The sequence below is a fragment of the Notamacropus eugenii genome, chromosome 2 (genome assembly GCF_028372415.1).
Source record: "Notamacropus eugenii isolate mMacEug1 chromosome 2, mMacEug1.pri_v2, whole genome shotgun sequence".
Taxonomy (NCBI): domain Eukaryota; kingdom Metazoa; phylum Chordata; class Mammalia; order Diprotodontia; family Macropodidae; genus Notamacropus; species Notamacropus eugenii.
In genome coordinates this window covers 316,573,991-316,585,921 of record NC_092873.1, presented here as the reverse complement: position 1 = coordinate 316,585,921, position 11,931 = coordinate 316,573,991, and the positions used below count along the sequence as shown (strand labels likewise).

The 11,931-nt window shown below is 35.9% G+C and overlaps 1 pseudogene; it reads right to left on the bottom strand.

Annotated features, from left to right (window-relative positions):
• Positions 1 to 10,657: 10,657 nt before the first annotated feature.
• On the bottom strand, positions 10,658 to 11,033 carry LOC140523018 (large ribosomal subunit protein eL36-like; annotated as a pseudogene).
• Positions 11,034 to 11,931: the final 898 nt, after the last annotated feature.

Genomic DNA, 11,931 nt, shown 5'->3' with positions numbered 1-11,931 from the left:
TTGTGTAGCTCATGACAGTTGTTAAAAGGATGATTACATTTGGGATAGAAAACAGTCCTGCTGAGTTAGTGTCAGGCAAACCATTTGCCAAATTTACTTCCCCTTACTGGCTTTAGTTCAGTGATCACTCCCATATGCTACCAGATATGCCTGACAAGGAGATTAGATCACTGATTCTGGAGCCTTATATTTTAACAGCTTAATTTTTTTATGACATGTTAAGCCCCATCCCATGTTGTGTATTTTGAGCCCTCAGTTGAAAGTGCAAGGGAATTGAAATTTCAGTCAGTCAACACAAGTTTTTGAGCACCGGGTATCTGCAAAGCTGTGAAATAGACGCTGAGGGCATAAAAACTAAACTAAAAACTCACTGCCTTTGAGGAGCTAATAAGTCTAAAAGAGTAACTTTCAAAGAACTCAAATGAAGTGAATTCTTTCCTGGCTCAAGTCATTTGGGAGTATGATCATATATTACACATATAGCTAATGCTTCTAGTTATTTCTAAGAAATAGCTAACTTATAGAAAATGCCTTAAATACAGACAGAAAACAATCTGGATGAAGAGAAGAAAACAATTCAATAAAGGTTGAATGGTCAATGGTTCATTTTGTTCAACATGAAAATTCAGTCAATAGTTGCCAGGACTATAATTATTTTCTGTTGCCATGATTGTGTTTCCCAAGTTGGATGATGGATGAAGAAAAGATAACTATTATCAGATTTTTTTACCCAGTTTTATGGTACCGGTGGAGCTTTGAGTGTGCACGTGATTTTTTTTTTTTAATTTTTATTTTGGTCTGCACCTGTGATTACATCAGTGTGGAGAACTCTTGGTGAGTAAATTCCCTCTAACCAATGTGGTTGGACATTTAGCAACTTGTAGTTTTAGAGTTGTCTGGTGCAAAGACTCTGGGTCAGGAGGATGACCTGGCTAGGTTCATAAATTTTTAGAGAGGAAAGGAACTTTTGGGAACATCTAGTCCAATGCTCTCATTTTATAGGGGAGTAAATTGAGACCTAAATAGGGAAAGTGCTTTGCCATAGGACATATAGCCGCAGAACTGCAATTGGAACCTAAGATTTCTAAATCCTAGCCCAGAGCTTTTTGCCAAATTTAGATTTTTATCTAACTTGTTTCCACATTGAAATTATTTTGTGGTCATGTTTTTGTTTATTTATTGTTAAGCTTATTTTTTATTAGTTTTCTAAATACAATGACCTTCCCCTTTCTCTGCCCTGCAAACTATAACTGGCCTAAAGTTTCAAAGCGAAATTAAATCTTCAATTTGTCTACCTAAGCATGTTCCGCAAAGATAGAAGGAATATTACCATTGTTGGCAGGGGTTTTAATGATAAATGAAACAGAGACTTCCAAAGCCCAATTCTCATTTCTCCTTCCTCTATTCCTTGATATAAAATAGGGAGCAATTTGTGAAACAGTTGCTTAGTAGTTAACAAAGAATAATGTGTTTCTTTAGAGTATTCAATGACTTTACTTATGTTATCACCAGACCCCAAATTTCTCACAGAATGAGTGTATCTTTATGGAATCTGTATCCCTCTGTGTATCTAATAGCAACTCATTCATATGATGGAAATTAAATTAGAAAAATTGACAGCAAGCAGATTTTTGAACTTACACAGAAGCTAATAGCTTTCTCCAGAAGACAAAGGTCCTTCTGTCTATTGCTAATTTTTTGGTCACTGGTTTACAGCTTCTCAATATTTACTAAAACTAATTTACTAAAATAGCTTCTCAACTAGAAAAGGGATACATACAATTCCTACTCTGTGATTTGTAAACCGAGAGAGAGGTCAATTGATCTTACATAAGTAGCAAGAGTTAATAAAAATGCCAGGATTAGCACTCAGTGATTATGACTGCTAGTTTCCTCATCAACAAACATCTATTAAGTACCTACAGTGTGCCAGACACTGTCGGGCACTCAGGACACAAAGGCCAAATTGAACCTGTTCCTGCCCTCAAGAATCTTATAGCCTATCTGAAATGATATTTTCACTCACAGGTTTGTTGGGAGGAAAACACTTTGTAAATCTGACAGTGCTTAAAAATGAAATATTATTATAATTGATTACTCCATGAATTCTTTGTCTCATCTGTTAACTGCTACACAAATAGGACAAACATCTAGAATTCAGGAATTCTTAACTTGTAGTTTGTGAACTTAAAAAAAGAGAACATTTTGATAATAGCATTTGACTAGAATTGTTTTCTTTTGTCTTTTATATTATGCATTTAAAAGCATTATTCTGAGAAGGGTCCAAATCTGCCAAAGAGAAGGGACAGTAGATTGTCAAAAGGGTCTATGACACAAAAAGGTTAAGAACTTTGCTCTAGATAAAAATGTGAAAGACTATATCCCCTCTGAATTTATAAGACATTATGAGAGGTTTTCTTTTTTACTCTTTTTCCCCCTAACTGGCCTAGTCCTAGAGCAAGTCAGAGTAACCATTTCAAAAGATCATTTGCCTCTTATGTTTTTATATATTTTAATATTAGTACATAAAATAGTTACTCATTGTTCTCCTGCTCAGAGAGTGTCATTATAAACTAGCTGGGATATGTTGGACAGGTCACTTCAGTCCTGTAGGTCTCAATGTTCTTATCTGTAAGATGGGATAGTAACACTGGCCCTGCCTACCTCCTAGAGCTACTGCAAGGGTCAAATAAGACGAAGAATGCAAAAACACTATGAACAATAAAGTACTCTACCAACACAAAACATTATTATTGTTATTATTGTATGAATAAATTAGGCTCTTACCTCTTGTGTTACCAGATGAAGAAGATGCAGATGCAAGGCAGATCACTACAGGGGATGGGCAGGGAGAGAGAAAATATGGTTTATTTAATCACAAGATGCTCCTTAGTGATGCTGTGATTCTCAGGAGCTGAGAGCTTGGGATCATTAAAGCACCGGGATCTTTAGGAATGCAACATTAAAATTCCCGGAAATATCTATTGCAATTCAGCGGTGTGTCAGTACAGTATCCACAGGGATTAGAGCTTTCAGCTGGGGAAGATGCTTCATGGGAAGTTCATATTTCAATTTCCCCTGCTCCCACAAATATGAACACCTCAGGACATGCATATGTATGCGGGCACATACCTTGAAAGATTTTGAGGAAGGACAGGACTGAGCTACTCCAGCAGCACTTTTATAGAGACCAATCTGCAAACACAGCAGCTCCTCTGCTTTGGTTGCTCAGAGCATTTTTGGCAAAACATTTTTTGGCAATCTCCTAGCTTAATATGCAACGACTGTAGCTGTGAATGGATATAATTAGAAATATTTCTTGTCACGTTAAGTAAGTGTCTGTATCTCCTATAAATAATTTGAGAGGGGGTGATCTTGGGCACTACATAGGTATTAACTAGGAGATTGGGGGATTCAAGGCTTCTAGATGAATTTTGCCAGTTCAACTATTGTATCACTCATCCCACAACTCTCAGTCGGTATTTTATTAGATTAACACCTATAAAATAGGTAGATTAAAACCTGCTCATTGAATGGAAGATTTTACAATGTTATTTATTAACTCTTAAAAGGAATCAAACATTCCTTTGTAGAAGGGTCTCAAGAAATCCACTTGGGAGTAGGGAGTAATGCACTTTTGAGGGGGGGTGGGTGGAAATTGGACTTCTGATTTCATTGGTAAAGGGAACTCTCAGTGATTTACAGATGCAGATCAGTACCAGTTCTATAACTTGCCTGGGGCACAGAGAGGTTAAGTAACTTTTTCAGTGTCACATGTGTCAACTTTACCTAACTCCAATGCCATCTCCCTATCCTCTAGACTGTGGTTTGTTTTTTTGTGTTATGGACCCCTTCTGCAAATTGATAAGGTTTCTTCTTGTAAACTAAGAGAGAAATCAACTAATCTTAAAAAAAATAAACAGAATAATGCTTTTAAAAGCATTAAATAAAATGTATAAGATTACCAAGGAAACTTATGAAATAGTTATAGAAATGATGTTTTTTAAGTTCACAGACCCCAGGATAAGAACACCTGTATTAAACAAAGTTGCTTCACTGATCAACGTGAACCCTCCTTTCAATTTATAAGAACTGTAACAGAAACTTGGACGATGTAAGGGATTTGGAGAATGATAAAGAGGAGAGTTCTTATATTAGGGCCAAAGAAAGGAGTGATGAGTTCAAATTATATGTAATATTACATTGTTTATATTATGTGTGTTCAATTGTTTTTAGTCATGTCTGACTCTTGGTGACTCCATTTGGGGCTTTCTTGGCAAAGAATGGTTTGCCATTTCCTTCTCCAACTCATTTTACAGATGAGGAAATTGAAGCAAACAGGATTAAGTGAGTTGTCCAGGGTTACACAGATACTAAGTCTCTGAGGCCATATTTAAATTCAAGTTCTTCTGACTCCACGGTCGGCCCTCTATCCATTGCGTCACCTAGATGCCTTTATTTTATATTATATATAACATTATATTATATCATCATGTATAATAGTATATAATCTATACATTATATAACATGTAACGTGTATTATATATCACTTATGATACTTAATGATACTCTTATGACATAGTAAAAGGCATATGGAAGTACTTCTCATTTTTCACTGTGATTCACAGCAAATACTTATAGATATATGGCAAATCCTTATGGGTAGGGAGAAGCCTTTCAGGGTATACATCTTGAATTTTCAAAAAGTTTATAAAAAGTGATAAATCTCTCAGGTACATAGTGTACATAGTGTGACATAGTGGAATGAGTTCTGGAGTGAGGAGATGTAGGTTTGAGCTCCAGCTCTACATTCATTCTCCATATGACTCTGGAGAAGCTGCTTCAGCTATCTGAGCTTCAGTTTCTATATATTTAAAATAGGGACAATATTTACAAAATTTACTTCATGGGGTCAAATAGAAATATTTTTAAACCTGAAAGGATTATAGGACTGCAAGTTATCATAAATGGTGTGATTCTTTACAGACACCTGTTGCTGGATAAAACAAAGAGAATTCACCTAATCTAAGTGCGCGTATCAGATGTATCACTGTATTTTGAACTATAATACATAGGTTTACAATATCCATTAACTGAGATATTGCTTACTAGGATTTTATGAATAATACATTATGACAAATAACTTATTCTGAAGCAAAGAAGAAAAAAATGGCTTTCTTAATATCAGATCTGTACAACTCAGTGAGTTTTTTCTACTTCAGTTGCTTAAATATTAAACTGAAAATCATTCCCCAATGGTAAATTGGTCAAACAATGGAAACAAATGGTTCTCATAAGAATTGTAAATTCTATAAAACTATATGAAACTATATTAACAACTATATAAAATGTTCCAGATCACTAATCATAAGAGAAATGTTAATCAAAACAACCATGATGTTTCACCCAGGCACGTGCTGGAGCCAGTTGGTGCAAGCTTGAGAGAGTGCCATTGTTAAATTTTTCAGTGTGAGCATCTTGGATACACCAAACGTTACAAATCTGGGTCCAATTTCTTGTTTAATGGAATCTGATCTGATTCTTGAAGGAAGCCAGAGAAACAGAGCTAAAGAAAGAAAACATTCTAGATATGGGAGGACAGTCAATGAAAAGGCAGAGTTAGGAGACTGAATATCCTGTGAAAGAAGGCCACTGTTGCTGGATCATAGAATGTGTTGAAAGGAGTATAAGAAGACTAGAAATTAGTAAAGGTCAAGTTCATGAAGGGCTATAAATGCTGAACAGAGGATTTTATATTGTTTATTATTTATCTATTGGGCTTGAGAAAGTAATAAGGAAATGTCAATCTAATGGACAGGAACTGGTTCTCAGGGTTATTGAAACGTTAAATGAGATAATATTTGTAAGGGGCTTTGAAAACCTTAAAGCTATTATTATTAATTAAAATAATGATTATTATAAATGGCAATCTTTATTAGTATGATTGTAATTTTTACTATTCTTTTTCTAAGCTTGAATCCTTTATCAAGATCTTGTCCTTGTGCTTGTCTTTTCCATATGTAATCCATTCTCTACTCTGCTACAAAAGCGATTTCCCGAAAGCTCTTTTGACCCTATCACCCTCCCCTCCAACAACAAACTCCAATAACTCCTCATTACTTACAAGGTCAAATATAAAATCCTCTGTTCAGCATTTATAGCCCTTCATGACCTTGACCTTTACTAATTTCTAGTCTTCTTATACTCCCTTCAACACATTCTGTGATCCAGCAACAGTGGCCTTCTTTCACAGGATACTCAGTCTCCTAACTTTGCTTTTTCATTGACTGTCCTCCCATATCTAGAATGTTTTCTTTCTTGAACTCTGTTTCTCTGGCTTCCTTCAAGAATCAGATCAGATTCCATCTACTTCAGGAGAATTTTCCTCGGTGTCCCCAGTTTCCCCTCACTGTTAAGGCTACCTTTAATCAACTCTGTATATATCTTGTATGTACATAGTTGTTTGCATATTATTATTTCCCTCATTAGGATGTGAAATCCTTTCACGGTAGGGATCATCTTTCGCTCTTCTTTGGTGCTTAGGACAATGTCTGGTGCATAGTCAGCATGAAATAGTTCTTTCTTAGGTTGAGTAGAAATTTGCTTCCCTTCAGCTTCCATCCATTGGTCATAATTCCTACAACTTTAGTATAGTTTAGGATGTAGAACTAGATAAGGCATCATCCTTGAGTAGTTTGAGACTAAATATTCATCTCACTTAAATTTCATCTTTCAATTTAGCCCAACATTCTAGACTGTCAAAAATCTGTGGATCGTGACTGTCACTTTATGTATTAACTATTTCTTCCAGTTTTGTGTTATCTGCAACTCTGATAAGAATTCCATCTCATGAATTTATCCGAGTCATTGATAAAATGGCACAGGGTAAATGTAGTTTTATAAGGTTATACCACCAAAGACCTGACAAATTAAGATTGAAGCAGTTCCAAATGTACCTATCTCAACTCTCATATAGCCCATATTATTTCATCTGGCCACCATGAAAGCACAGGGGATTTTATCAAATACTTCCTTAAACTCTGGATAAGTGTGATCTATGGAATTTCTCCAATTTTGCAGTTTGGCAACTGTGAAAAAGAAAACAAGTTTAGCACATTATATGACCTATTCTAGATTTTGTCATGCTGTATCTTTGTGGTCACTTTCTTTTAATTAATAATATCATCTTGAATATGCCAGGAATTAAAGTCATGGCACGGACTTATAGTTTCTTATATTATTTTTCCTTTCTGAAAATTGAGATAGCATTTGTTCCTGTAATACCTTTTGATTCTCTACAGGTTTTCAAATTTTACTGACATTGGCTCAGAACCCACATCTAGCAGTGATTACTAAATAAATTTAGTACCCAAGCATATATATGAACATGTATATATCAGCACAGTGATGCAGTGGATAGAAGTCTGGGCTTGGAATCAGGAAGATTCATCTTCAATGAGTCCAAATCCCGCCTCAGACAGTTACTAGTTGTGTGACCCTGGGCAAGTCACTTAACTCTGTTTGAGTCAGTTCCTTTTCCATAAAGTGAGCTGGAGAAGGAAATGGCAAATACTCCAGTATCTTTGTCAAGAAACCCCAAAAAGGGGTTATGGTGTCACAGAGAGTTGGAGATGATTGAACAACATACACACATCTGTGTATTTTATCTGTCTATTTATCTGTCTAGGCCTGATGACTTCTATATTTAAGTAGAGCACCCCTTGCCCAAGTAAGTTTGGTGGTTCCCTGAAGAACAGCCCTGTGTATGGATAAGAGGTGTGACTCCTAATTGAGAGATCTCTGAGCCTGTGACATGGCATATTACATTTGGGAGGGAGGGAGGAACTAGGGATGAGAGAAATGGAATTAGAGAGAGATAGAGAAAGAAGAAATAAACTTTTGAATGGCTAAATGGTCAAACTTTTGAATGATTACAGAGGAATTCCTGGAGCTCAGGCTTATCATGGATAAGTCAGCTCTCCAATATATGTCTTGATTCACAGTACTTGTAACCTTAGAGACTTCTAAGAGGGGACATCTCTTATGAAATTGTTCTGTCCTTGATTTAGCTAAGATTTTGTCTCACTCCCAAGTCAAAGAGCCCATTTGCTTGTGTGTATTCTGTCATCTACCCCAATTTAGCTATTAAGTGTGGATTATTAGGTTATAGATTTTACTGTTTGGGGAGATTAAAACAAAGGAGGGAAGGATTATAAATACAGATAGATTTTGTAGCCAAATGAGGAAATTCATTGGCAGTGACTTTTAATTACTTAGTAAAGTAGAAGGCAAGTTTATTTCTTGAGAAAGTGGAAGTAGATGTTCAATATTGGACTTGAAGAGAGACAAGACTCATAGTAATTGCTTTGGGGAGAATGATAGAAACTCAAACAGAGAAGAATAAAAGGTTTGTTATGTAGCACTAAGAATACTATTGAGATTAGCTAACAGAAATTTGCAATGGATCCTGCTGGATCTTTAGCAGTATTCACAAACATGGGAGACATGACAAAGAAAGTAAATTTTGAGGTGATCTAGAGTCATTTCAAGTTGCTAGAGTATGATCATCTTCTCATAGAATTTAGAACTAGACAGGAACTTAGAAGTCATCTAATGCAACCACCTTATTTTACAGGCGGGAAAACCAGAGTGGGGGAAGTATTTTGCTCAATGTTAGTAAGTAGCAGAACCAGAATTCCAACCTAGACTCTCTGTTCAGTCTACAATTATCTGTCTTGGAGAAAAGTTTATCATTAGAAACTTAGTCAAATGTCTTTATGTATAGTATCTCTACATCATTCCTCTGCTCCTATCATCTCTTCAATGATCTGTGATTTTATCAGTCTGAGCATTCCTTCCCGATACAGATTACAATCCTGCTACAATTTTATAAATAGTCTTTGAGACTTGCTGTGACTGAAAAAAAATCACTATGTGGCAAACTTGTTAGTGAACCAATTCAGAACTGAACATATTCATCCTTCTGTGATAGACACACTCAACAATACCCTAAGTAATGTACTAGAGATCACTTGGACTAAAAGTGGAAATAGATGAGAAGTAGAGAAAAGAGATCATTAATTCTGATGAGGAAGTGTGATATAGTAATGATGGGAGACTTCAAATATCTAAATATCAGCTGGATATCAGCTCTTTGCCAAAATAACAACTTATAGTTTCTTGCTATGCTTAAGTTATACTTTCATCTTTCAAAAGGTAGAATAAACAAAACAGAGAGTTTCTATTCTGGTCTTGATTTTCATAAGCAAAGAGGAATAAAGGCTGAATTTTTTCTTAAGGGAAAGTGACCACTCCATCACAAAATTTATGATAGATGAGAAGAAAACCAGAGGTAGTTTGGCACGCAATTTAGCTATGGATAGAATGCATTTCAAAGAAATACACAATGTATGGGTTCAGAGAAAGACTAGGTAAGATCTCATGGCCTAATATTCTGCAGGGAAAGATTAAAAACAAATGATACCAAACTGAACATGTTTTCTTTTTTCAATGAAGTTATAAAGATTAGAATTCTATAGTGATGTTTCATTGTGACATAGAAGTGACCTTGGGTGCTTGAAGTACCAGTGGAATACAAGCTCTAGTAGGCCTCTCCAATTTGGAACATTTCCTCACATAGCTATTTCTTCTTTATATATACTTCTATTTGTTCCTCTTCTTTTTTACCTATTCATTCCCTTTTGAGTAAGCCATACTTTTCCATAGGCTTATTCAATCATAATTCCCATCTCATTAAATCCAAGTGATGCCTTCTTGCCTTATGTTCTTTAGTTCCCATAGTTTGCTACCCAGATTTTGTGTATTTTGACAGATATTTGAGATCACATGGTTTATTGCTATTTCTTTTCTAATATAAAGAGCTACTAGTAATAAGGTTCATTTACAATGATTGGGACACTAGAAATAATAATAATAATTAATGATAACAATACATGTATATAGATATGTATGTGTATATCTTTATATATATGCATGTATATATCTCTATCTACATATATACATACATGCAATTCCCTCATTTTACAGACAGGAAAACTAAGGACTAGAGAGAGAATTATTTTGCCCAATGTAACACAGTAAGTAGCAGAACTAGAATTCCAAACCAGTTCACATTTATCTGTCTAGGAGAAAAATGTATCATTAGAAACTTTATCTAATGTCTTTATGGAAAGGAAATACATGCACACATATTCTCTGGTTTCAAACTAAGTTTAGTGGCAGTAATCTTTCCAATACCAGGGGCAATGCAGAAGGCACCACATGGACTCAGAATACCAGAGCCAAGCACCCTCAGTGCTCAATCAACAGCTGCAGAAATGATGCGTCAGGCCAAAATGGCAGAAAACCCCATAAGCTTCAATTACAAATTACCTAACCTTCTCCTAGCTTTGGGTTTTTTCTCATGTTTGTTTAAGATATTTCTCTGAATGGATCTGCAGATGATATTAATACATGCATTTTTTTCTCTTTCCTCTGGGCATTCAGAGGGCCATCTCTACCATTTCTATGAAGACAAAACTTCTTCTCTCCAGTACCCCAGGAAATAAAACACAGTCCAGGTAGATTTAAGCAACCATCAGTTTGTTTTTTTGTTTTTTAATTTGTCCAATCTTTCTTGGTTAAGTGGGGAAGGTTCTCAGTGTCTTGTTTGGTCCTTCTTAGCAGTAGCCTTTCTCACAGCAGCTGGGACACTGTTGAGCTTGTCTCCAGCTTGGCCAGATATGAGTTGCCACTTTTTTTGTTTTTTATGAACTTAAGGACTTGTTTATCCTGGGAGATCTTTAACAATTCCATGGCCTGCCTCTCATAAAGGGCAAATCCACACAGCTTCCAGGATTATAACTCTCACAAACTTGCTGTGTTTGGTTAAGTGTTCACGGTGGTGACAGTGTCACATCTTTGAAATGTTTTTGGTCATTTTGTGGCCCTTGTTGAGGCCCATGGCCATGGGGTATCAAAGGGCCATGTTTGCAGCATCACTTTAAACCCAGTGGCAGCCACAACAGAAGGGAGGAGAGAGCTTTGAATTCTGGGATATGTAGCCTCCACCATAACCATTAGTTTTTAAGTCATACAAATGCAAAGATATAATAAGGAACATGTAGAAATTGGCCTCTTTTGCTTAGCAGCCTGGGAGGGCAAATACTTTTTCTCTTCTCTGTTGTCCTCCTGTTCCTGGGAGGGAGAAAGAAGTAATCATCTCCTGGACCTAAGGTCCCATTAGTAGAAAGGGAAGAGGCAAAGATTTCTAGCTGTGTTCACATTTTATTCACCCAACATACCCAATCAACTTCTGGAAGACTTTGTCTTATCCTGTTAGCACGCATTCTATATTATCTGTTAACAATGGCAAGTCCAAGAGTTGGAAGTGGATAGTACCATAGGGTCATAGGTCACTTTCATATATTCCTATTTGTCAGGAGATAAAGTGCCATTCACAAGATGTGAGAATTTGTGAACTTATGGCAGTGAAAAGAAATCTGCTATGTAGAAATGCAAATTAAAAATTAGAATGTCAATTTTTTAAGGCAAATTCTGGTATGGTTTAGTCTTTGTGTTCCTAGTGCATGGCTTTGCAAATAGCTGGCACTTCATAAGTGCTATAGAACTGAATTAAATCAAACCGTCATTTGTGAAACATCAAGAAACAAAGAGTTAAACATATTCACATACTTAAAGGGTATATCTCTTTCCTTTTTTCCTCTTATTAGCTTTTTAAAATTTTCTAAAATAAAACTAATAAATTTATTTATTTTTAGTTTTCAACATTCACTTGCACAAGATTTTGAATTCCAGATTTTCTTCCTATCTTTCCCTTCCTTCCACCCCAGGACAGTGTGCACCCCAACCACCCCTTTCCCCAATCTGCCCTCCCTTCTATCATCCTCTTCTCCCATCTCCATCCCCTCT